The sequence below is a fragment of the Puma concolor genome, chromosome D4 (genome assembly GCF_028749965.1).
Source record: "Puma concolor isolate L17-30 chromosome D4, mPumCon1.1.hap2, whole genome shotgun sequence".
NCBI classification, from domain to species: domain Eukaryota; kingdom Metazoa; phylum Chordata; class Mammalia; order Carnivora; family Felidae; genus Puma; species Puma concolor.
The window spans coordinates 54,233,726-54,261,579 of record NC_141679.1 but is presented as its reverse complement, the minus strand read 5'-3'; the positions used below and the strand labels follow the sequence as shown (position 1 = coordinate 54,261,579).

Sequence of the window (27,854 nt, the reverse complement as noted above, 5' to 3'; positions counted from 1 at the left end):
AGGGAATATCAAAACAAATGAAGTCATCAAAGCCAAAAGTAGGTTCTCTGAGACATATTAGATGAACTTCTTAAGATTGATCAAAATCAAAAGGAAGATAAGCAAAATATAAATCAAAAAGGAGACACAACCATAGAACTCATTAAAAAATATAAATATATTTAGGCCAATAATTTGAATGTTTCAAAAAAAGAATTGCTTTGAAAAATACAAATTTCTGAAAATGACTCAAAAGATGTTAAAAACACAAAATGTTTTTATGGCCATTGAGGTAAAATTTTGAGCAGTTAAAAGTCTTCCTGGAACAAAATACTAGGTTTAGCTGGCAAAATCAGTCATTTATAGGACAGCTATCATTCACACAAAATTTTAGCCAATAAAAGTAGAAAAAGGAATATCTTTACACTAAAAAAAGAGCATTTATAACACACACACACACACACATTTTTCTATATCACATTTAATTTTGAATTAACAAATCATTTCCTTTCTTTATAGTCAAAGCAATTTAAAAAATGTTTATGATCCAACGTTTCTATACGACATTGTCACAAGAGAAATAAAATGTATAAAATTTGAAAAGGAAAAAGAAAAATATCATAATTTTCAAATTATCTTGTAGAAAGTCCAAGATGATTTAAGACATATTTTTAGTTATTTTGCCCTCCAGTTTTCTTATATGTGACTGACTTTTGTTGCCAGGACCTTCCGTATAAAACGTTGACTAGAAATGGCGGTAGTGGCTATCCCAGTCTTATTGTTGACCTCATAGGGACAGTTTTCAAAGTTGTGTCTTTAAGTACCATGTTTGCTTTAGTTTTTAAGATATATTTTATTGGATAATATAGTTTCTTTTTTTAGTGTGGTAGTTTTTTTTTTAAGGAATCAGTATTGAATTTCATCAAATGATTTTTTTTATAATAAGATGCTTATATAATTTTTATGTTTATCCTCTAAATATTGTGAATTAAATGTTTTGTTTCTATTTTAAAACTGCTTTTCTTTTCATTACATAATAGTGTTGAGCATGCGATTTCATAACACTAGTTAGTAAATGTATCTGGAGCAAAATGACTGTGTCCCTGGAGTCACGTATAAGACTGTTTATTGAAGCACTGTCCATAATTACCCAAAAAAGAAAAAGAAAATTGGGAAACAATTCATCATCTATCAAAAGCACAATGGAAGAACACAATTTTGTTATACAATGTAGCACTAAAATGGATGGACTTCAGCTAACATGTAGAAATGGAGAAATTGCAAAATATTAGGCAAAATGAGTAAATTGCTGAACAATACATGTGCTATGATACCATTTTAATATTTTTAATGATAGTGATATTAACTACACAGGTAGTAAAATTATGAAGAGGTACAATAGAATTGGCAAAATATTTGTGATAATGGTTCCTTTTTGGAGGTAGGGTAGGTAGTGCTTTGGGGGCGGGACACAGAGGAGGTGTGATGTGTATGGAGAAAATGTTACTTCTTAAGCTGGGTGTATATGAGTGTTGTTGGTTTTATCATAACTCTTTGAATTATTCAACATTTATATACTTTTCTAAATTAGCAATATAGACCACAATAAAGACTTTAAAATAATAAATGTATGAATATATAGCTGACTAAACGACAGTATAATTTTATTTCAGTTAGAAAATAAGATTCTGTAGAAAACTAAATAGATAAATGTTAAAAATAGATACATCTCTGAAAAAAAAAACTCCTCTCATGTTTTCTTTGACATTTTGTCATAGATTTTCTTCATATATATTTATATATATATATATATATATATATATATATATAAATTTTTAACTTGTTCTTGCCAGTCTTTTCCACAAATTTTTGTCTTCATGACAGAGAAGATCTTGCCTGCTCTGTTCAATACATTGTACTACACATATACCATGTTGCCTGGTGAACAGTTGTTTGCTCAACACATATTTGTTAATTAATGAGAGGGATAATGCATAAAAAACTCATGAAATGCAAGTGGAGACATTACTAGATTGGTAAATCTATCTCTATGTAAGATATATATCTATATAAACATATCTCTATAGATATATCTATAAATAAGGCTCTCCTTATATTGAGCCTTATACCCCGTTATTTAGGGATACTTAATTTTTCTCTACCCAAGGATAGATATTGTATAAACAAAGTATACTATGTCCTGTAGCCACAAAACGAGCAACAGTAAAAAATCAAAAATGTTTTCAGAATAAACTAGAAAATATAAGCTTACTTATTTAGCTGACTTTTTGCAGCTGCATTTCATAGTTCTCTTTGAATTATAGCCCAATTTAAAGGAGACATTAGCTTTCTGCAATGTCTGCAAAAATGTCTTTCTGCCATAAAACATTAAAACATCCCACATTTTCCTGGGGGAAATATTATTTCTCAATTTGTTATTGCAATAACAGAGACCATAGCTGTGAGTGATAATCTCAGAATGGGGAATAAAATTACTGATACTTTTTTTTTCCTGTAATGATGAATGCCTCACCAGTAGAGTGGTTTTATCCCTTTTCAACAGAAGCGTCAACTCGTTTCACTGCTTATCTTTGTCAGAAGTATTCATATGGCCTCTGAGCATATACTGTAGTTTCTGTTTAGATCCTCAATGAAAAACACGGAGCTTTAGTTAGTTGTGCCAATGATTAAACAGTGATACATTTTCAGAAAGGTTATTCCAAAATGCATTTAGGGGTTTTGTATTAGGGGTTCTTCATTCTCCTTCATTAATTCTGTAAAGGGGAAAACATTGGCTAGTATACTTTCCAACTTCACTCTTGGCTCTTCAACAAATAGTGAATTCAGTTGCTATGACACTGAGTTGCCAAATAATAAAGCTGCTTGCGACTGCCACATTAACATCGGTATTGGCAAGAAGGAAAAACCAGACATAAATATACCTGACCACATTAAGCTAATTAGGTACATTTAACCCTTCACACAGGGTTAGGGACACCAAGCCCCCCATGCAGTTGGATTCTGTGTATAACTTTTGACTCCCCCAACACTGAACTAATAGACTACTGTTGTCTGGAAGCCTTACCAACACCATAAACAGTCAATTGACACATACTTTGTATGTTCTATGTATTATTATATACTGTGCTCTTCCAATAAAGTAAGCTAGAGAAAAAAATGTTATTATGAAAATCACAAGGAAGAGAAAACACATTGATGATTTTGTACTGTATTTACTGGGAAAAAAAAATCCATGTGTAAGGGGACCCGCATAGTTCAAGGCCCTATCTTTGAAAGGTCAGCTGTATTTCCTGAATATACCAAAGGTTTGGTGTTATTGTGAGTATTTTTTGTATCACAAGGAAGACATGGGGCACCTGGGTGGCTCAATTGGTTAAGCATCTGATTCTTGATTTCAGCTCAGGTCATGATCTCACGGTAGTGGGATCAAGCCCCGTGTCGGGCTCTGTGCTGAGTGTGGAGCCTGCTTGGGAATTTCACTCTCCTTCTCTCTGTGTCCCATGCAAATAAATAAATAAGCATTAAAAAAAAGAGTTCCCTTTTCTTCATGTACAATTGTATTCCACCTTCAGGAAAGGCTCCCTGAATTATAAAATGCAGAGAGAGAGATGGCCGCAGTTAATAGTATCCGGCTCTGAGGGACTGAGTGGTAACCCAGTTGAACCTACACAAGGAGGTAGAGAACAGGTATCTAAAGAATTAGTAGCGCATACTTCCTTTCCCCAGGACTCATCCTGTGGCTTGAGTTGATCCAATACCTGACTTTTCAAGTATTTATTAGGGCACACCCAAGGAAGACATGATAGTGTCTGTATCTAAGCAGCTCCCCCAAATAGACCTGATTCTTTGTTTGGAAGACTTTAAAAAAAGGGTGAGAGAAGTATAAAAATCATTTAAGACTCCAAGCACCAGTACGTCTGTTGGAGAGTCCAAGAGAAGAATAAGCGGAATTTGGCGACAATTCAGCCTCTTGTAGGATTTTTAATTCTTGGTCCACCTCAGTAAATGCTTCTCCCGGTTGCCTTGCAGGCGTCGGACAACAAAATGACCGGAAGATGGTAAAAGGGTCAGATGGTAAAAATGGTCAGAAGATGGAAAAAGCAAACTTTGCCCCAAGAACTTCTGTTTCATCAACATAGGGCCTCCTGGGAAGGAGAGCTAATGGGGTAGAGGTCATATGTATCTAGTTAGAGCTGAGATCTTGCATAAATGCACATGGGAGTTATTAATAAGTTTGAGCATCGATGGTTTTATGAGCTCTTTGTACCTACAGATTGTCATGGCCTAAGGAAATTTTTGTTGCACTCATTATTTATAACCATATTCATATGAAAATGTTGTAAATTCAAGCCATAGTAATTTAAATTGTAGAATAATTGGCTAGAGTTAAATTTTACTATAGTTTAAAGATACTGTTTCTCTGTAAGTCCTGTGCACTGATAATGCAATTCAGATGTTGGTAACTGGTAGAATTTAAGCAAATTTCCTTCACTACACTCAAACACTTTATTTTATACATTTTGAAAGTTGCAGAATATTTCAAACAAAAATGGACAGGAAATATATCAAAAACACCTTTGTACTCACACAATTTTGCAAATGTTTATGCATTAATATATTTACTTGAGATCTGTTTTTGAAAACGATAGAGATTCGATTAAGAGAAATACAATCTTTTTTTTCCCATTATTTCTCCCCAGAGGCAACTATCATCTTAAAGTTATTAAGCTTCTTTGTGGCCTCTTTTTATACTACCCATATCACTATGTTTCCACATATGATATATAACATTGCTATGTAAATTGAAAAAATTACATTTGCATTCAGAACTAATTCATTACTGCAAATTTGTGCCTTTTTACTACCTTCTTCTAATCCCCTGTACCCCAATCCTCAGCCTTTGGTAACCACAAGTGTGATTTCTTTTTCTAGGAGTTGGGTTTTTTGTTTTTAGATTCCAAATATAGGCGAGATCATACTATATTAGTCCTTCCCTGTCTAACTTATTTCACTTAGCATAATGTCTTCCAGATTCATCCATGTTGTCACGAATGGTAGAACTTCCTCTTTCTTATGGCTGAGTAATATTTCAGTGTGTGTGTGTGTGTGTGTGTGTGTGTGTGTGTGTGTGTGTGTGTTACCACAACTTCTTATCCATTCATCTATTGATGGACACTTAGGTTTTTCCAAGTCTTGGCTTTTGTAAGGAATGCTGTTATGAATATGGTGGTGAAGATATACTTTTAAATTATTGTGAATATGATTTCATTTCCTTTGGATATATTCCCAGAAGTGGAATTGCTGGATGATATGGTAGTTCCATTTTTAATTTTTTTTAAGGATCCTCCATACTATTTTCCAGAGTGGCTGTACCAGTTTACATTCCCACCAACGGTGCATAAGAGTTCCTGGGGCACCTGGGTGGCTCACTTGGTTAAGCATCTGATTCTTGATTTCAACTCAGGTCATGATCTCACAGTAGTGGGATCAAGCCCCATGTTGTGTTCTGTGCTGAGTGTGGAGCCTGCTTGGGAATTTCACTCTCCTTCTCTCTCTGCCCCATGCAAATAAATAAATAAACATTAAAAACAAGAGTTCCCTTTTCTTTTTTTTTTTTTTTTTTTTTTTAATTTTTTTTTTCAGTGTTTATTTATTTTTGGGACAGAGAGAGACAGAGCATGAACGGGCGAGGGGCAGAGAGAGAGGGAGACACAGAATCGGAAACAGGCTCCAGGCTCTGAGCCATCAGCCCAGAGCCCGACGCGGGGCTCGAACTCACAGACCGTGAGATCGTGACCTGGTTGAAGTCGGACGCTTAACCGACTGCGCCACCCAGGTGCCCCTAGAGTTCCCTTTTCTTAACGTACATGCCAGCATTTGTAATTTCTTGTCCTTTTGATGATGGCTATGCTTATAGGTGGGATATGATAACCCAGCATAATTTTAGTTTGCATTTTCCCAACAGCTAGTGATGTTGACCATCCTTTCACATACCTGTCAGCCTTTTGTATGTCTACTTTGGAGAAATGTCTCCTCAGATCCTTTGCTCTTTTATTAATTGGGGTATTTGTTTAGCTGTTGAGTTGTTTGATTTCTTTATGTATTTTGGGTATTAACTCTTTACCCAATACATAGTTTGCAAGTATGTTTTCTCGTTCTGCTGATGGTTATGGTTTCTTTTGCTGTGTGAAAGCTTTTTAGTTTGTAGTGTCACTGGTTTAATTTTATTTTGTTGCTTGTGTTTTAGGTGTCATATCCAAAAATTCATTACCAAGACCTATGTCAAGGAGCTGTATTCTTATGCCCTAGGAGTTTCATGGGATCCATACCTGGATCTTCCTGCTTTTTTGTCTGAAGGCATTTTCTGTCTGCAGAACAGTGTTCCATACCTGCTTTTTTTTCTTTTTTTTTTAATCTGAGAGCATTTTCTTTCTTTGGAAAGCGCAGCCATGATACCCCAGAAGTGCTAAAGAGTTAAAACCCCTGAAGAGTTAAAACCCTAAACAAATGAGAGATTACAGGAAAACATGAGGTTAATATATCCAACCATGATTTCATAGTCAGTATTTCCAGAAGGAGAATAAGTAGTTAAAGGATTTAAAGAACGATATTGACTAAATTATGCAAGGAGGATCACAGATACAGCAAAATTAACAAAGGTGGTTTGTGTGCATAATCTCGGAGCCCAAAAAAGATTAAATGCATGGAGGGGAAACTCGTCCAAGGATCAAGGCTCGGAATTATGCTGAGCTCCATCTTTAATTGATATCATTTTCCTATTGACATATTCATTCCGCAAGCATTTGTTGATTCTGAGTTATATTTCATATCTTTAAGAGTTCCTAGAAGAAATAAGATTTGGCCACAACAGTGACACACTCATTTACACACCCTTTGTTGTTGTTGTTTTCTTTCCTTTATTCCTTTCTCATTTTTCTACTTTTTCTTCTTCTTGTGGTTATCTTACAAACTACTTACACCCAAGTCTTTGCTTGATGAAACATGTTTGTGTAATACCCCAGACTAAGGCGCATGATCTAAAATGCCTTCTATGCACTTACTCTCCTTTTATTTCTAGCCATTTGTTTTTAGCCCAGCCACATTAAAAGTAACCATACAGAATATCTTTTGCTGGTATTCTGGAACAGGTGATAGTAATTTCCATCCCTGTACTTTTGCCTGATCTCACATATGGTCTTCGTAGCCTAACTACGTGACATGCATGTCAGCAGTCAAGACAAGCCCTCACCCACATGCCTGTGGTGGTGCTGTGGTCATTACCCCTTGTCTGAAACGCCCTTTACCATTGCCTTTGAAGTCCTTCTTCTCCTTCAGTATTTCACTTCACAAAATAATTCTCAAAGCTGAATTATTATCTCCCCCGAATTTCCATACCACTTTGTCAACTTTAGGAATTATCATCATGTTTTGTTCAAGATACTGTCATTCAGTTATACATCTGTGCAAATTCCTATACATCAGGAATTTGTGAGTGCCTTGAGAGCACGAGTCGTGACTGCATCTATTCTGTATAGTTGTTGTAAATGTTGCATTGCTGTCTGTGGAATAAGCTAATAATAATCTGATCAGATTAAATATCTATTTTGGAGATATTTTTAATAGTTTTGTAAGCTGGATTTAACTAATTAAATAGATGATAAATAAAGTATAATTACAATTTTTGAATGCTTATTTATTTTAAGTAAGAAAGAGGGGAAGAGGGTGAGTATGTGCACGAGTCAGGGAGAGGCAGAGAAAGAAGGAGAGAAAATCCCAGGCAGGCTCTGCATGGTCATCGCAAAGCCCTCTGGGGGGACTCCATGTCACACACTGAGATCATGACCTGACCCCAAGTCAAGAGTCACATGCTTAACCTACTGAGCCACCCAGGTGCCCCTGTCATTACATTTTTTAATTTTAATATTGCTACTTGTCTTAACTATTCTGAAAAATAAAAAGTAACATGTGGTAAAATGTAAATCATATGATTTGCATAGTAGGCAAGTGTGTTAGATTGAAACTTTGTCCATAATCATTTATCTTTACCAACATCACACCTTTGTATTTGCTTTAGCATTTGGAGAGCATTCCCCCTCATTTATAGATTGTGGATTTAACTATGTTATTTGTTTTGGAAAGAAAGCATGTGTATGAAAATGGCAATGAACCATTGACGAATCAAGACCATAAGGGGACTTGCATGGTTTTGTTTGTATGTGTGTATGTGCATGTCCCTATCATTATCATAGGAACAGCTTCCCTTGGTTTTTGACTATCCTTTGAACCCCAGCCCCAGAAAGATACAAATGGTGAAGACCAAAGCCATCTAGAACTGCATTCTGGAGAAGTGAAACACTGGCTTGAGAGCATTATGTCAGACTTTACCACCCATAGAGATTCTAATAGTAGATTTTATCATGTAAGAACTGTGAGTCTAAAAAATGGCATGATAAAAGAGTAAGTTTATTGTTAATGGCACTTTCCCTGATTTTATTATTTTTGCCAATTTTCTTTGATTAAGTAAACTATCTGCAGGTTCAGGTAAGTGTTAGCCAGGTCATGTTTTCACCAACTTTTTACAAAGAGCCTCAAAAAAGATGAATTATCAGCTTTAATGACTCCATCTTTCAGTTAAAATCAACAGCAACAATAATATTAAAAAGCTCTAGATATTAAAAGGGAGATGTTATCAGTTTATATTGACTCACAGTTATAGGTTTATCACATAACCAACTATATTCCACTCAAATAATGCTTCTGGCACTGGAAAACTAATTATACTCTTTTTTTACACTTAATAAGTCCCATAAATCATAATGCTTAATTTTGTGGCACACTATTCCATTTTACACATGACGAAAAGAAATGTAGCTATCCTTAGTGGGAAAATAACATAGCAAAACTATTATTAGTAAATAAATATTAGTAAATAAAAAAATAGAAGTCTATAGATGCACATTATTAGTTTATTTCATTGTTTTGGCCGCTCAAGGTTAATGTTAAATCCTTGAATCCTTATTTTTCAGTACACTTCTTTATTAAAACTAGAATGTAACCATAATTCAAACTTAGAACCACAGCAACACTTAAGACAGTCACACCCATTTTAAACCAAACAATTCCGGTCCAGTTGGTCTCTGTAGGCTCATTCCTGCATTTCAAAATAAGACAACCCAGGGCATTTGAAACTAGCTGAGAGAGAGTAGCAGCCACGCTTTGAAAATGCTCTGTGGAAAGAGGCTGAGTGTGCAGTTTGCTATTTGAGTTTCATATAGGTTTGAAAGAATCATAGAAAGTTATTGAGTTTCAGAACTTGTTAGTGGAGATCTAGGAATATTTTTTTAGTTTTTGCACCTTTTAAATTGTTCATGTTCACTACTTTTAAAAATACCTGTAAATATACCCCCCCCCCCCATTTTTAATTACAAATGTGTATTACCAAGAGACCAAAGTTATTTAGGATCATAGTGTCTCAGGGTTGGAAAACATATAAAATGTTATTTTTTAAGCTTTTCCTTCAGTCTTAGATTTCAAGGGTCAGCCAACTCCAGAGCCTGAAGACCAAGTCTATGTTGCCACCTTTTAGTGAACTTTTATGGGAACACCGTTACGCTTATATGTGCATTCTCTCTGGTGGCTTTTGCGCTACACTGGTAGAGGTGAGGCGTCGCAACAATGCTGAATGTGCTACAAAGCCTAAAATGTTTACTGTCTAACCCTTTACGGAATATGTTTACTGAATCCTGCGGTATTCAGTAATATTCGATATACATATTTACTGTAGAATTGTACACAGTGCAATGAATAAAGTAAGAAAATTGGATAATTAGAGCATTTAAGTAGTTGCTTAAAATATATAGTCAACTAGAGACAATTCAAGTACTCAGCTGTTACTGCATAGTTGTGAATTCAGTGTTTTTCTCTACTCCAAGAATTGGAGATGTGCCTTGTTAAGCTTCGTGAACTAGACTTCATTTAAAAATAAGGTATTTATAGGGGTACCTGGGTGGCTGAGTCTGTTAGGCATCTGGCTCTGGGTTTTGTCTCAGGTCGCGATCTCACGGTTTGTGGGTTCAAGACCAAGAGGGGCTCTGTACTAATAGCATGGGGGCCTCCTTGGCGTTCTCTCTCCCTCTCGCTCTGCCCCTCCCCTTCTCATCCTCTCTCTTTCTCTCAAAATAAATAAATAATTAAACTGAAAAAATAAAAATGTGGAACTTGTAAAAATAGTCATTAGCTCTAGCTGGGTGGCTGAGTCTGTTACAGGCATCTGACTCTTGGTTTTGGCTCAGGTCATGATCTCACAGTATATGGGTTCAAGCCCAAGTGGGGCTCTGTTCTAAGAGCAGGGGGCCTGCTTGGCCTTCTCTCTCCCTCTCGCTCTGCCCCTCCCCTGCTCATCCTCTCTCTCTCTCTCAAAATAAATACATAAACTAAAACTATGGCACTTATAAAAATAGTCATTAGCTCTTTTATAAAATTGAGATTTTTATTTGTCTCTAGATTATTGTATGTATTTCGTAAAATAAAGTATATTTTGATGATTGAATCATTTTGGCTACATGATAATCTTTATCGTGATAATTATTATTATGTTCTTAGTTGAAAGTAGCATCTCGTCCAATACCCTGATGTCAAAGCTTCTGACTATCGCATTTCGCTCCTGACCATGTATTATCAGGAGCAAAACATCACTCATAGATGCTGGATGCTCATTTGTGAAACAGCAAAATTATAGATCTCTCTCTGAGCTTTTATTATTACTCCAAATCTATTCCCTAAAAAACTGATATTTGTCTATCAAAGAATGCATATTCCTTTTGATTTGGAAATTTATTCCAAAGTATTTCCATCATAAGTTATTCTGGCACTTGTCCACAAAAGTATGTTTTATTTTGTAGTAGGGGAAAAAGATACCTGCCAACTACCTAAACGCCAATAAAAATAATTAAATTGGTATATCCAGCTATTAAGAATAATGAATTAGCTTTTTATTAAGTTATATCTATAGCTGTTATGTGTATTACGTAATCAAAAGAGCAGGCTGCACAAGTGTATTTCTTTTCCCCCGTCTCCTGTCTTCAATGTCATTGTCTATGTATCTTCTTCTATTTAGCTTGAAGGTGTTGCCTGAGACAGGTGCTCCAAACAGAAACCCAGTCCCCTTTGTACCTCCTCAGCCGTTAGCTATTATGAGTCAGAAAGTTTGGTGAATAATGTCGCCAAAAAGAATGTCAAACACAAACTCAAACCTTCTACTTCATTCTGTGACAGCTCTAGGACAAGCTCTTGTTTCTCTTTGCTGAGTTTCTGAACACCTGCAATAAACTCCTAAACCCTATCAGGAAGCAGTATTTTCTTCAGGTCTTACAATGAATTCCCCACAATGCCTTCAGGCAATTGTTCTGAAGAGACACTTGATTATGTCAATCTCCTTGTTCAAAACTTTGAATGACTCCACTGTTCCTTGCTACAGCCTAAGCTCCTGTCATGGTTTATCTTTTCTTTCATGACCTAGCAAGTGCTGACCTCTTTAGTAGGGACCACAAATCTCATATGCCGACAGGAACCAGGAAGGAGATGTAAATGAACAAAATGAACCTCATGGGGTGCATTTCCTGTTTCATTTGGAAAGCTGCCCCTCAGCATTGGCCAGTGTTGCCCTCTGAGTGTGCGTGTCCTGTTTCTGCCTTTTTGCTCACCGGTAACTACTGTTACTAAATAGGCAAGGCTAGCTCTAATATCACTTTACTTTCATAGCTGTCTGTGGCCAATGCTTCCTCTGTCTCCTGCCCAAGGTCAAATTAAAAGTCCCCTCATCTGTGTCCAGAACACTCCATATATAGTCTTAAGATGTTATTTATCACCGCGTATTTTAGTTTTTATTTGATAGGTCTTTCTTCCTAAAATGTGATCTCCATAAGAGTAGGAAGCATAACATTTATTTTGTATAATGCCCAATGCTGAGGCCTTGGATATATAATTTGGCATTTGAAATGTCAAAAAGTATGAATATGAGCAAAATGCTTCCAGGACTGTAAAGAAAAGGATGTGGTTAATTCAGTCTTAACATCGAGGGGGATGGTAACTGCTCCACAGGGAGATGATTTTCCAAATGAATCTTGTAGAGCAAATAGGAATTTATGGGAGAAGATGACAGGGTGAAGGATGGGGGAAAGTCAGAGGAAGGGATTCTGTACTCAGGAAACAAGCATTTGCAGACTGACACTGAGTGTGGCCTGGGCTGGCAATGACGGCCGTCCACAGTGGTCACTTGCATGGGTTTAAGAGAATGGGAATTAGGGATGAGACAGCACTCTGAGTTCAAAGGGATGGGCACACTTTAAGTGTCAACATAAGGTCTTTGGATTTCATTTATGGGATGTGGGAAGTCAGGAATTTTGAAAGTATAATATTGGTGTGATTTATCTTGAATGTGTTACTTAGGAAAAAAAAATAGAGTTCTTTTATCTATGCAGAGATTAGCTTTGAAGACAGAAACACAGGCTGGAGAGAGGACACACAGAGGGGGTTGCTGAAAATATGAAAAGTACAAAGGATGAACCTCTGAGTTTGAAGAGAGATCAGAGTCACAGATGATAGACTCACTGAGCTTGCAGTGTATGAATTCTGCTGCCTTACCAAAGCGGACAAGACTTAGCCAGATTTTTTTTTTTTTCTGGCTAGAAAGCCGACTGCTAACCCACATGCTTACTTCTTACTTATTCTTCAACACAGCCATGTCCCTTCTGGGAGGAAACATATGAGGTATGAGCATCTTGAGGAAGTTGCCTGTGAGTTGATTTATAGCATCTTTTTTTTTAAACTGTATTTATTTTTGAGATAGAGAGAGGACAGAGAGAGAGGGAAAGAGAATCCCAAGCAGACTCCACGCTGTCAGCATGGAGCTAATGTGGCACTTGATCTCACTAACCTTGAGATCATGACCTGAGCTGAAATCAGGAGCTGGCTGCTTAACCTACTGCACCACCCAGGTACCCCATAGTATCTGGTTTTAATACCAAGTGCTGTAGGTACCAGTAGAAGTTCAGTACATTAATAAATAAAAGAAGGACTGATGAAATAATTGTGGTAAATAGGAGACACCAGATTGTTAATATAACTGGAGTTATTGCTTTTAAATCTTTCTAGTTTTGACTGCCTTTCTGCTATTTTGCCTCAATGATTTGAGATAATGCTTTCTTTAATAATTAAGTGTACCAATGGATTGTTAATTTTTACTTAATAAAACACATATTGTGCTTTAAGTGCCACATCATCAAAAACCTGATACAGATTGAGCTTTGAAAATTTAATTAAATTTTCTCATAAAAGCTGTCTGAAAACTAGTCTGTGTAATGTAGCTATATTATAAGAGAGCTCATACTGAAATAGTGCTAAAGATTTTCAGTCAATTGAAGTAAAACCGAGAACAAAATGAAAATTTAAGAAGATAATTCATTTCTTTATTATTGAATTAAAGTTACAGAAAAATGTACATTTGCAATCAATTAGCATATACATCATCTTCTATATATTTCAGCATATATTCCTTAATGCTTTAATATACACAATTAGGAAAAGATATTCAGTTCATTGTTTTTTCTTATCTAAAAATGGTTAGGGGTGTCTGGGTGGCTCAGTCGTTAAGCATCCGACTTTGGCTCAGGTCATGATCTCGCGGTCCGTGAGTTCGAGCCCCACGTTGGGCTCTGTGCTGACTGCTCAGAGCCTGGAGCCTGTTTCAGATTCTGTGTCTCCCTCTCTCTCTGACTCTCCCCCGTTCATGCTCTGTCTCTCTCTGTCTCAAAAATAAATAAACGTTAAAAAAAAATTAAAAAAAAATAAAAATGGTTAATCTTGTGAACTTTATCTGTTTAAAGAGGACCATTTGTGTCATTTATGAATAAGCCCTTGGCATGTGTGAGCACCAGTTCTACGTGGCTGTTTTACGGTAACAGAAGTGAAATGAACACCATTTCTAATATATCGCTGTTGCATATGTCTCTCAGTATGACCCAGCTAAACATCACCAAGGCCACTTTACTCGTATCTATGTTTTCCTAATCATTAAAAAATATTATAGAATATTCATAACTAAAGTGGGGACAATGAAATTTAAAGTCACTCTCCGTTTTGAGGGGAGAATGAATTGTTAGTGTTTTAGAAAACATGGCACTATATAAAAAAAGGTTTACCAAAGTCTTCTGGAGAGGGTGTGGAGACAAACAGGCAGAGAGCATAGAGGATTTTTAGAGTGGTGAAAATACTCTGTGTGAGAATGTAAAATAGATATCTGTAATTATATATTTGCCCAAACCCATACAATGCACAACACCAAGAGTGAATTCTAATGTAAACAGTGGACATTAGGTGATTATGGTATAACAATGTAGGTTTATCCCTGGTAAAAAATGGTCCATTCTCGTGAGTGATATTGATGATGGAAGAGGCCGTGTGTGCACCCTGGGGAGCAGGGGGTGTATGAGAAAGCTCTGTATCTCCTCTTAATATGGCTCTAAAAGAATGCAGTCTTTACCAAAATTATTGCTGGAATTATTTTTCATAATGCCAGAGCCTAGAACACGTATTTGTCTTCCCATCTGCCCAGAGAAACACTAAAGTGACGGTAACTTAGAGCTACAGAGTAATACTGAAAAGATTTTAAAAAATGAAAGTGAGAGAAACAAAAATGTCCTCTATAGAGGAGAGACCGAGTTATTGTAAGAGAGGGAGCACATGATATCATTTTAGCATTTAAACTAGATGGAAACTTCGAGATTGATGGAAACTTAGTAGTAGATGTTTCCATCTAGTAGATGGAAGCTTCAGGTTGAAAATGAGACTGAAGAAGCTTTCAGAGAAGATGGGGCTTGTATTTTTCAAGGTGTCCATCCATTCCAAGATTAGGAAACCTTGCTGGCTACAGAACAAGATACGGAGAAGCAGGATCCAGTCACTTCTCTCCCTCTGCACTGCAGAAGTCCTGATCTGGATCACCACTTCTGTGTCGGGAGGACTGGAGTAAGCAGGTCTCCTGCTTCGCTTGCTGAGTCCCTAGAGTCAGCTCTCAGCAGTGTCAGTGCAAGACCTTTCCAGCCAGATCATGTTGCTTCTCTGCCCAAATCCCACGAGTTACTGCCTCTCTTGAACTAAAGGCCACATTCTTTGAGCGACCTCAGAGTCCCTAACCAGTCGACCCAGCCCGTCTCCCTGACCTCCTCACCTCCCACTCTCCTCCTTGCCTCAGCCCCTCTGGCCATTGGCTTTGTTATAGTCACATGGGCTGAGGATGCTCCAACTGCTGCTGTTTGAATGGACACTTGTGTGGGCCCACACTGTTCTTCCCATAGGTGTTCACATGGTTAACACTTGCTGCTTCCACGTCTGCACAAATGTTACCTTCTCAGTGAGATCTGCCCTAGTTACTGGATTTAATAGAGAACTTCACCCTTTGTTAACCTCCACAAACAGCATGATGCTCCTTAACTTCTTTCCTATGTGTTTAAACTGTTAACATACTGAACGGTGCCTTTATTATACTTATTACGTTTTTCTCTCTCTTGATGTAGTGTAACCTCCATAATGATAAGTATATTAATCTGCTGTATTCCACAGCAAGAATCCCAGAACCTAGAACATTCTTTGCACATAAGAGGCGTGTTACAAATGTCAAATCAACCAGTGGTGAAAGGATAACTTGAGCCTTTAGATTTAAAACCAACAAAAAAAGCTCATTTCCTGTTTCTCTGCAGTTTTCCCCAGCTTTGGGTGGTCACCGCTGCTGGGCTCTGGCTTCTCGTTGGCCGGAGGGTGAGGTGGCCTGGACAGCGGCTCAGGCACCTTGTGCCCAGAGCCCTCTGCTTCTTGCCTCACCCAGCTGCCAACCCCCAGATCCCAGACATCACGGTCTGGTGGTGGGGGATGGGGCTGGAGGTAGATCTCACCTACTGACAGTTACACAACCAGTGCATTTCCCGGAGAGTATATCTCCGCTGCCTTTGTCAACTATTCTGTCAATGTTATGGCAGATGGAAAACCACTGAATCTGGGTTTAGGGGATACAGCCCGACATTAAGATTACGACAGATTACACCCTTTATCCTCTCCGCAAACAGATGTATTTCTCTTGTGAGTCCTGCATCATTTGAAAATGTTCAAGTAAAGTGTTACCCTAAGGTGGAACACCACTGCCCCAACACCCCAATTTTCCTGGTAGGGACTAACCTAGATCTCACAGACGACAAAGGCATGATTGAGAAACTGAAAGAGAAGAAGCTGAGTCCCGTGATCCACCTGCAGGTTTTGGCCCTGGCTGAAGAGAGCAGCACTGTAAAATACCTGGAGGGCTCCACTCTCACTCACCAAGGCTTCAAGACAGTGTTTGATGAAGCTATTCAGCTGTTCTCTGCCTGGCTCCAGTCAAGACGAGAAAGAGAAAATGTCTGCTGTTGTAGATGTGTGGACCCTCGCCTGCCCTGTCCCCCTCGGAAGCTTTGTACATTTTGCTCAAAAATGATGAAGCCTTCTACTCAGTGCCTAGCTTCTGTTACAGATTAGTTTTTTCATAGAACCATTTTGAACCAATGCACAGTTTTAGGTTTTATTTGTTTAAAGTATAAGACTTTACATAATTTGGCTATTGTGAGAGTGCTGCTATAAACATTGGGGTACAAGTGCCCCTATGTATCAGTACTCCTGTATCCCTTGGATAAATTCCTAGCAATGCTATTGCTGGGTCATAGGGTAGGTCTATTTTTAATTTTCTGAGGAACCTCCACACTGTTTTCCAGAGTGGCTGCACCAGTTTGCATTCCCACCAACAGTGCAAGAGGGTTCCCGTTTCTCCACATCCTCTCCAGCATCTATAGTCTCCTGATTTGTTCATTTTGGCCACTCTGACTGGCGAATTATGGAAAGAGCCTAAATGTCCATCAACTGATGAATGGATAAAGAAATTGTGGTTTATATACACAATGGAGTACTACGTGGCAATGAGAAAGAACGAAATATGGCCCTTTGTAGCAACGTGGATGGAACTGGAGAGTGTGATGCTAAGTGAAATAAGCCATACAGAGAAAGACAGATACCATATGTTTTCACTCTTATGTGGATCCTGAGAAACTTAACAGAAACCCATAGGGGAGGGGAAGGAAAAAAAAAAAAAAAAAGGTTAGAGTGGGAGAGAGCCGAAGCATAAGAGACTCTTAAAAACTGAGAACAAACTGAGGGTTGATGGGGGGTGGGGGGGGGTGGGTGATGGGTATTGAGGATGGCACCTTTTGGGATGAGCACTGGGTGTTGTATGGAAACCAATAAATTTCATATATTGAAAAAAAAATAAAATAAAGTATAAGACTTTAAACTTTCACATTATATTACATTTAGTCCTAAAATGGTAAGGTTTCTTAAAGCCTTTTGTTTTTTTTTTCCAAAAAACAAAACAAAACAAAAAAACAGAAAAACAAAACCAAAAACCCTATTGTTGCTCAGATTAAGAGTTGCCAAAATGCATTGTGAACCAAGTCACGTTGTTGTACTACGAACATCCAGCACTAAACCCTTGTTTTTAAGACCTTTGTTTTTAAGAAGAGATGACAGTGTGTCAAGTTTGGAAATGCAGACACTTTCTAACCAGTCTTTGCAAAAAAAGCAGCACAACCTCCTTCAAGAAATGTTGCCATCTAACCATCCATAATTAATCAAGCAGTGTTCACTCCCTAACACTGTACTGTATGTCATAATGGAATGAGTGTAATGACTCAACTCTTTGGGTCAATCTTTTGATTGAGTGACATTAAAACAAAACAAAACTGTGTATTCACTTTAGCTGAGATTTTGAACAACCCTCTTACTCCCTTGTTTCTCTGATGAACCATCTGCTCTAGCAGTGGGCGGACCCAGGAACAGGGGGGCGGTGTGTGGGCAGCCCAAGTCCTGTCGTGAATGAAGAATGAAGACAGTATTTTGACAAAATATGGAGGTTAATTTATACTACATTGTACATACCATAATTAAACTGAGTAAAAGTGTCATGGGTAAAATTTTAAAAGGTTAATTTCTGTCTAGTGCAGTGAATGATGAAGAAAGGTTGGTCTTCTCACTGTGTGCTTTAAGTTTTTCCTTTTTCTTAGACCTGCCATCCCTCCTGAAATTGGGCATTTAATTCATCTTTAAACTGGTTTTTCACATAGTTGCTTAGTGCTTTTCTTACAGAAACCCTTATTAATGAGCAATATGCCTCCCTGTATTATAAAATCTTTCTGATAATGCATTAAACAGTATTTTGTAGATTAGTAAAAGTACGTTCCTGTTTCCTTGTTACTTTATTCAAAGCTAATGCTTTTCTTAGTTCTCTAGTAACTAGGTTTAAAAATCATGTTTTGCAGCTTTACAGTTTTTGAAATCTTTTAGATATTCCTAAACTATGAACTTTCTTAACCTCACTATCTTGCCAGATCACCAACACTGTACTTGACTAATGCTGACCCTCCTCTTTGCCTCACCCCCTTCCCCCACCCCCCACCAGACACATACTTCCTGTTGCTCTGCCTATCCATATTCCTTTGGGTCTTTGAGGTTCTATAAGCCTGTGCTCCTGCTAATGAAGTTCTGTACAGCTTATCCACTGTCAAGAATGCAAGGTTGGGCCTTTCAAACCCTAGCACAAATTTTTTTAAATTGACAGTTGCAGAATTGTAGAGTGTTTTTACAATTGATCTTTGGCTAATGCAATTAGCAGTGTGTTTTGCATGTATGACTTAATAAGTCTTTGAATCATTAAAAAAAAGTGCCCAACAGAATGAATTAAAGAAAAGAGAAATATGTAGATTGTAGTGAAATTAAATAATATCTGTGGATAAACAAAAATGTTTGGAAAGCTTCCAGATAGAGAATCAGAATAGAATCATTTTGGCTCCAGATTTGTCCTCAACAGTCTGAGTCTTCAGGAGGCATTTGATCTGTGCTGCCCAGGTTCTAAGTCAAAATACATTGGGATCTAGACTTACATACTTTGGCAGATAGTAATAAAAAATGAATGCAGAATAAATATTGTTTTTAAGGTTCATAGGTTGAGGTAAGTTTGACTCTCACCAAACATATCTGAAATGAGTATTAGTGAAAGGTATACAATACCAAAATGAAATTTTAGTCAATAATTGTGATTCAGAAAATAGCAAGTCACAACTAGAATGCAATGGAAAGTGAAGCAAAGCAGAGGGGGAAGCAATGGACCTCCATTGTAATTGGCTCAAATTAGCACACACAAGAGAACTCCAACAGATTTTTTGATAAAAGGACTAAAAAACCTTAATATTATAATTAAAAATACGTGTACATTTTGCCAATGAAAAGGCACTAAAAAGTCTCTAAGAGACACAACCAAACCACAGAAAATATTGAAAATATGGAGCAAAATCATGACACAATTTTGAGCTTTCACTGGTGTCTTAAAAAAACACACCCATTTGCTCTTCACGCCTGTGCTGGTTGGTCTCTTTCAGATTTCATAGGTACAGTTACATGAAATTATACACTATTCAGTAGAAAGGTGTATTTCAATTCTTCTAATATTGGGGATGCTATTTAACTGCCTTTAATGTATATAATCAGCATTTATACAACCACAATAAACATACTTACAGATGAGATAATCAATTTTCTAAAATAAGACATCATGAAATGGGTATATCTGTCTTATATCTGGGTGGTAAAGAGGGAGATAGAGTCTTGCGTAGAGATGATGCTTTTTCCTTCTTTTATAGTAGTGCGGAGTCACCATATCTGTTTAAAGATAATGATTCAAGATGGAAGTGTTTAAATATATGCTTACGGGGAACCCTTAGAACAGAAAAATAAAATAACACACAATGGGAAAAGAAGAAGCAGCTTCCTCTGGTGATACAAACTCCCTGCACAGCTCACTTTTAATACAGAGTTAATAGAATGCATCTACACTTTATAACTTTAGGACAAGAGTCACCAACATTAAATGTAAAGTTATGGTGCTAATTACCAGAAAAGCTGAAAAGAGAAATGGTTAACAGTTAACATAAAATGTATGTTTAGCCTCTGAAGAATACATTAATGTTAATTGTGTTCTTTTCTAGTTGTGGCATTTCAGATGATTTCATTGATTTTTTAAAAACTTTGTGTATTTCTGTGTTTTTGCAATTTATAGCCAGGAAAAAAGTGATAAAATTATTAAGCTTAAATGTGTTCAGTCTTATAAAAAACCCTAACTTCAGTTCTAAAATTTATAGTGTTTCCTAACAAATTACTGCTCCATATTTTATAATCCATTTCAGTTGTCCAGCTTTATCTGTGGCAGTATTAAAAGGAATATAAAAATCATCTACTGGGGGAAACGCGTTTATCAACAATAATTATAACTCACTATCTCAAATGGGTGAGCGATGGTATGAATACATTTTGTAGATACCAAAGAAAGAGAAAAACCCAATTCTGAAAAGCAGTTATACTGATCAAGGACAAATCAGGAATAGCTCCACAAAGAATGTAAAAATTTACTTGTGTTTGAAAAAAAGGAAGGAAGGCATCTTTATCTGAGGAAGGGAAGAGGAGTATTCAAAAAGCATGCTGCGTAAATAAATTTAAAAGCACAATTAACAGCTTGAGGGGATGGATAGCTGTTAAATTAATTTTAAAGGTTACTAAGGTGATTTTTTTCCTTATATTGAAAATAGAATACTATTAACTTTAATTCAGATTTAAATGCCTGCTAGAAAGAAATCTAGGCAATATGACTTAGCCAAAAAATACACAAAGACCACAGTGAATTACTACTGCATACCTAAATGAGTATATTACAGGTTAAAATTGTGTATATAATAGCTAAATTAAAAAAAAAAATCTATCCTTACCAGCTGTTGAAGTAAAGAAAGTAGACCCTTACACACTGCCAGTGGAAATGTAAAACCATGTAAAACCATATAACCACTTAGAAAACAGACTTTAAAAATTTTAGACCACATTCTTAAGTATTTGTTTCATGAAAATCCATGCAATTCGCTCTTCCCTAATAGTCATGAATGGGGAATTGATGTACTTTTGTGCTGTTTATAGTGTTTTATATTTGAATCATACACAAATCGTTTATGCTTCTGCATGTTAACATTTATACATAAATGGTTATCAATTCCATAGCACAGTTTATGTAAAAGATCTCTATGTATGGCAACATTTATTTAAAAAGCCTCAATAATCTGAAAATATTATTTTTTTTATTTTTTTAATGTATGAAATTTATTGTCAAATTGGTTTCCATACAACACCCAGTGCTCATCCTAAAAGATGCCCTCTTCAGTGCCCATCACCCACCCTCCCCTCCCTCCGACCCCCCATCAACCCTCAGTTTGTTCTCAGTTTTTATGAGTCTCTTATGCTTTGGCTCTCTCCCACTCTAACCTCTTTTTTTTTTTTTTTTCCTTCCCCTCCCCCATGGATTTCTGTTAAGTTTCTCAGGATCCACATAAGAGTGAAACATTATTTGAATAATACACTTTATCAAGAATCAAAACAGGGGCACCCTGGGAGGTTCAGTTGGTGAAGTGTCCGACTTTGGCTCGGGTCATGTTCTCATGGTTCTTGAGTTTGAGCTCTGCATTGGGTTCTGTGCTGTCAGTGCAGAGGCCGCTTAAGATCCTCTGTCTTCCTTTCTCTGCACCTCCCTGCTGGCGCTCTTTCTTTCACACAAATGAATAAACATTTTAAAAAAAGAATCAAAATATTCTAGCATCTGGCCAGATGTGAATAATGAATAACCTCAAATTTCAATAATAACAGTTACTGAGTGATCTTAAAACCACGTTGTCTTGACCAAGCGAATTAAAGATTACATAGCAAAGTGACATTTTTAGTCTCACAAGGACAGAAGGATTCTGCCCTCAGTGTACCAGACAGTCCCATTCTAGTGAAGCAAAAGTTAGCATCCAGCCTAGATGCACCAACATTTGTTTGCCTCTTCCCTGGGGAAGAATAAATATTGAAGAAAAAATTGTAAGTAATAGAAAGAAAATTGTGCAAGATAAAGAGCAGCACCAAGAGAAATCTCTTTTGCTCAGGGCTGCAACAGTTTTACTGATTGGTCGGACTTAAACTACTTTCCACTGTTTAACAATATGTGGATGTACCACAGTTTCTTCCTGAAAGATGACACATATCCAACTAAAATTTTTGTTTAACCCAAACCCTGTCTTAGCAGCATTTATGTAGCATTCGTAATATTTGTACAAGTAACTTGAATATTATGCACAAGCAAGATAAATTGGTTTCTGAATAATAGACTTCTTATTCATTAATAAGCAAGCATATTAGCGAAAATAATATATCAGAAATTATATTCATTTTAAATAATGTTGAATCTAGGCATTAGTAGGTCAAACAGTTTCAGACTGATTTTTTCAATACATATAGTCATGTCTGAACAATACACATGACTGACTCTATAAAAGGAAAGAAAGGGAGAAAAAAGTTTTGCTTCCATTGACTAGTGACCATGGATTCATTCTTGAATTGACCATTAACCCACAGGGTAATTTTTATCTCTTTTCCTTTATACCTTCAGGTTTCTGATAATCTCATATCATTTGTCTTTAAGGTCACTGTTATGAATTTGTCTTTAAATATATACTGAAATTCAGTGTAATATTTAACATATACTCAGTAAGATGTACTTTTAATAAAAATATTTATCGTTAATAAATTATTAAACTGCATAATCAACCTAAACTTATCTTAATGCCCAGGACCTATGCATCTTGCCAGCTTAAATATTATCCTGCAATTTGAAATGCAGGAGAGAGAAGAGTAATTCTTATCAGTTCTAAACTCATTATTGTGTGAATGTATATAACGTGACCCATTCATGGTTTCAAAAATCAAGACAATGCACTATCCATGCACACTATATAAAACCAGTTTAAGAATCTGAATTCATTCTATTGGCCTAAAATCACTACACCATTAGTTGACTACTTTTCAGTAGCAGGGATAAGACTACTATAAAGCAAGCTATGCAAATTTTTATTTTTCTGTGACTTCCTGGGCCATTACCGTGATCTATGTGTAGATGGAATAATGGGCCAAGTCTCTCTGATCAATGGCAAAGACCTCAGCGTGTTACATAATAAAAAGCAGTTCATAGCTTTTTTACAGCGTATTTATTTTAAATTAATATTCATTAGCTTCTGCATGCTTGACACGAACAAAAAGTGAATGCAAAAGTTAGTTACAAATAAATTCCATATTATCCTTATTAGCATGTTTACATTCAAATGTCAAAAAAAAAAGAAAAGAAAAGAAAAGAAAAGAAAAGAAAAATGCCAGGTTCTAATCATTCTCAATGGGATATGCAGATAAAAATCCTGGATTTTATCCTGAGAAATGTTAGTTAGTTTTTGTAAATAACATATATTTTCTAACCTAAGTAGGAAATGAAATGTCCTAAGAAAGTAATGTGAATGCACAATCATTCTTGTCTTATGCAGCAAACCTCACTAACTTACATCTCCTACAGGGACTGCTAGTAATGGTAATGAAACAGTAGTAATATGAATGGGTACATTAGTGTTGAATATACCCTAATATTCATATTTTATTTAGGATATCTGAAAAAATGAAATAAAAATTAATTAGCATATTAAATATTATATATATGCATCACATATACATATTATATGTGTGTGTATATATGTATGTGTATTTTATATACAACACATAGATCTTCTAACCAAATTGTTTCCACATGCACATTAAAAAACTCCTACATGGACACAGCTATAAATTATGATAAATTTTAAATGAACAAAGGAAGAATTCATAAGATTTCAGCTTTTCCACAAAATGTCAAACCAGAAAGATATTAAGCAATTGAAATACAGTGACCTAAAATCTCTATGTATCTCAGCTGAGAAAGAGAGGGATTGTAGAAAGTAAAATATATGATTGTTAACAACTGTTGAGTTTTAAGTCTTGAGTATAACTGGTGGTCTCTAAATAACCTTTCTGATCCTCATTTTCCTCAAATATGGGAATAATGATACTAGCTTTTTGTTAAGATTGTGACAATTAAAGAATAATATATAGTAAAATGTTTGGCATATTGCCTGGCACATCGGGGCGCTAGACATGATGACAAATACCATTACTATTACTAATATAATTATAAGTAGTTGTAACAGTAGTATATTCATAGTTATAGTTCTTAGACTTGGAGTATTATAATAAAGGGTCTGACTCCCTTTGAAATGTTTAAACACTGTTTTAAAAATCTCGCCTTCCTTTTTCCTGTGGTACCACATTTAGATAGGTTGGTAAGAAAGTACTTGCATGTGTGTGTCTTCTAATTTGGCACCGATTGGAAATTTAAACCTCCCACGCACTGGAACTTGTCCCCGGTCCAACCTTCTTCTCGCTGTTCAGGCCCAACTCATTCCCTCTAGTTTTGAGACTGACCCTTATTGTACCTGATTTGCTCTCCCCAGGCATCCCTCTTGTGAATAATACATTTCCCTTCAAATTTTTGTTGGTGTGTGGAATGTCATCAGTTTTGATAGTGAACCAAATTTCGGGTGTCAGTCCATTCTGCTTCCAGCCAATGACCAAAAAACCCCCAAACAAACCAACACAATAAAACAATTGGCATACTCAGCAATATTGTACTGGCATGCTCCAAGCTATGGCCACCGCTCCTCTGAGATCTTTTTTCTATGGCTCCTGGTTTGCTCTGCACGTATGTGTGGCATGGCTCTGCTGCTTGCCAACAAGCTTGCTATTTTGGTTGTGCTGTGCTGTGCTGCATTTGTTGAGTCCTGTTGAGCCTCTTTTAAAATGTTGCTGACTTATGCTGAAAGTTTTGATATTGGAGTTTAAGGACACGGGCAAGGGATTGGGGCTGTCTTTAGTATATGTGCTGCTGAAGCGAGCACAGGGGGCTGTCTTTAGAGTATCCCTGGGTCATGCATCTCAGTCCAGGCCTATCCGTGGGACACTGAATGCACTGTATGTCAGTGGCTGATGCTGGGCTCACGGAGAAGACTCATACTCTGTAGCCAATAGGCTGTTTGTTTTAGCTGAGTACTAGTCTCAGGACTTAGGGAAAAGAATGTTGCATCCTGTGATATGTGAGCCCCCAGAAGGTTCATTATGACAAAGAGAGTAGAGACACTCGAAAGAAAGAAAGAAAGAAAGAAAGAAAGAAAGAAAGAAAGAAAGAAAGAAAGAAAGAAAGAAAGAGAAAGGGAAGGAAGGAAGGAAGGAAGGAAGGAAGGAAGGAAGGAAGGAAAGAAGGAAGGAAGGAAGGAAAGAAAGAGAAGGAAGAAAAGAAAGGAAAGGAAAGAAAGAGAGAAAGTGAGAAAGTGAGAGACTGCGGGCTCTTTCCAGGCCCTAAGACACTACATTAATGGCATGCTTCTGCCGATTCACTAGAGACTCTCACATAGAACATCTAGACATTCATCATTGCATTCACGGAGAGGGTAAGCTATTGCCCTACGTAAGATTCAGGGGCTTGCCATCTCATTAAGATTCTTAAGCATCATATTATTCAATGAGAGCTGTTCTATTCCTGATGTAGTTAAAAGACAGCTCCTAACAGTGTTAACTCTAAGCATGTCAAGTAGGCCCAACACCAATTAGGTGTCTTTGGTTTCTGGAGACAACATAGTTCCCATTTAAATTTATACTACCAAAATCTACTTATGTGGTCACCCACAAGTCATCTCACTTTATGCAGTGCCATTTATTACAGAGGGCTCAAGAAGTCAGTACAGATGACCATACTGCAGACACATCTTGTAGTTCCTCCTGGAGATTCCTTTATGGAGGAAAATTTTGTGACTACCTGTGCTTCTTGGAGTCTCTGAACAGCTCTTAAGGGCTGCAAGTTAGTTTGCATGAAAAAAAGTTGCTTGGTTGAGTCCTGTGTTACATGATATTTGCATATCAATTTGCATCCAAGACCCTCTGAGCAACTGAGGCTTTCATACAACTTGAACCTATGACACTCTACACTCCACCTCACCGTGCCTTGTGCTAACAGCACTCCGACAAGGTCAGCACAGCCACTGAGGCCTCTTTCTGAATTGGAGATTGCACCGATGTGGTAGAGTCAAATCTGGGCCCTTTGACATATTCTACGTACCAGAGGAGATGGTCTCTCCTGCCCTCAGCCCTTTGCTAGGTACCACTGTGCTAGGGAAGATCACCTCTCTCCTAGACGCCTTAGCTACCTGAGAAGCCTACTGGGATCAACTGAGTGAACAGTAAGTGGGATCATAATACTTTAAGAGCAGAAGTAGCCCAATGACACATTGTAGAACTCACTAGAGAACTGCTGCTTTTCATCCCTAAACTGGAACATCCTGGTAAAGGATAAAACCCAATACCAAGCACAGTAGGCCAGACTTTAGGCAGTCACAATGGCATTGGAGGATGCCCTAGCCGACAATTGATCCAAATTATGCATCTTCACAGTCTCCTGAGCCATTGGCAGTAGTCTAGTCATTTGCTCTGGCTATCACCAAAACAAAGCAAAACACAAAACAAAACCCACCTTACTCAAGGCTGCCCTTTTTTCAGGTAAAGAACTTGGGGAATTCCTTACTCTTGGGTAACAAAAATCCAAATTAAGATCTCACCGGTCTCTGCCAACATCAGGCTTAATTTAATGCCAAAGCAGATATAGCAACACACAAATTCTTGGTTTGAGATTTTATCCTCCAAAGGTTATTGGTTTTATTGTTGTTCTGAACTAATTTATTAATTTTCCACAGATTCCTCCTCTTATTTTTATTTGTACTTGTGTGCATTTGGTGCTAACTGTATCTTCTTGTGCTCCCGTCCTTAAACAGACCACAGCAGTCTTGTTTCCAAGTGAACTGCATTCTGGCCAGTTACCCCATTCTGCTAACCACATTGTGGGACACTGTGCTGCCTTCAGAATCCACAATATTATGCAAAATCTTTTAAATTAATGCCACTCAAGAACTGTCTAAATCCACATATATGAGTCAAACCACTTCTACCCTCAAAATTCTACATGAAGGGCAACCGTCTTGGGCAACGATGGTTGCTGATAAAGTTCTAGCATAGGACTATGCACCAGCCAGCTAAATCTTGGAAATAAAAATACTAAAATAAAGTTTTCTAGTGACTGGGTACATGGAGTTTTGATTCCCTGAAATTTTCACATATGGATACAAAATACAGGCAAGGCTGTTCAGATGTTCTAACACATGAGATAACAAGTTAAAGTCAGCAGTATTGCTAGAGTATTTAAGCAATGCCTTGAACTTCACAGATACCTTCTCCTGGCTCTCCTCAACTATCTAGTGTAATTGAATGCTTATGTTCTTCCAAGGTCTTCTCATTTTCATTATAGATGGTTGCACAGGCATATGGTTCCAACATTTATACTTAAATGTAGCCTCAATTAAGTGAGACATCGTACATGTCAGTCATCAATCAAACAACAGGGAGTGAATTATAATAAATGTAATAAAATAAATGACTCCATCATTGATATGACTACTAACTTCTTTTATGCCTCACTCTCCTTTTCTCCTTTGGCCTCATATGTGGACCAGCTGATAATAAAACACAAGCACTTTCCTCCCTGGGTGCAGACAGGGAATTTAAGCCACACTTAGGAATTTTACCCTAATCCCATCTCCTCACCTGTATAAATGACTAGCCTCCAACCTCTGCTTTGCATAAACTAGCCCAGACCTGCTAGCTTGTGTCTAGGTCTATCCACAAGTCCCTCATGTGAGTAATAAATTTTCTTTCAAATTATCTTGGGTATAAAATATCATCAACCTTTACATCCAAAC

At 37.0% G+C, this 27,854-nt stretch overlaps 1 pseudogene; it reads left to right on the top strand.

The window, feature by feature from the left end:
* The first annotated feature begins 730 nt into the window (after nucleotides 1–730).
* Nucleotides 731–16,457, top strand: LOC112855682 (ras-related C3 botulinum toxin substrate 1 pseudogene; annotated as a pseudogene).
* The last annotated feature ends 11,397 nt before the right edge of the window (nucleotides 16,458–27,854 follow it).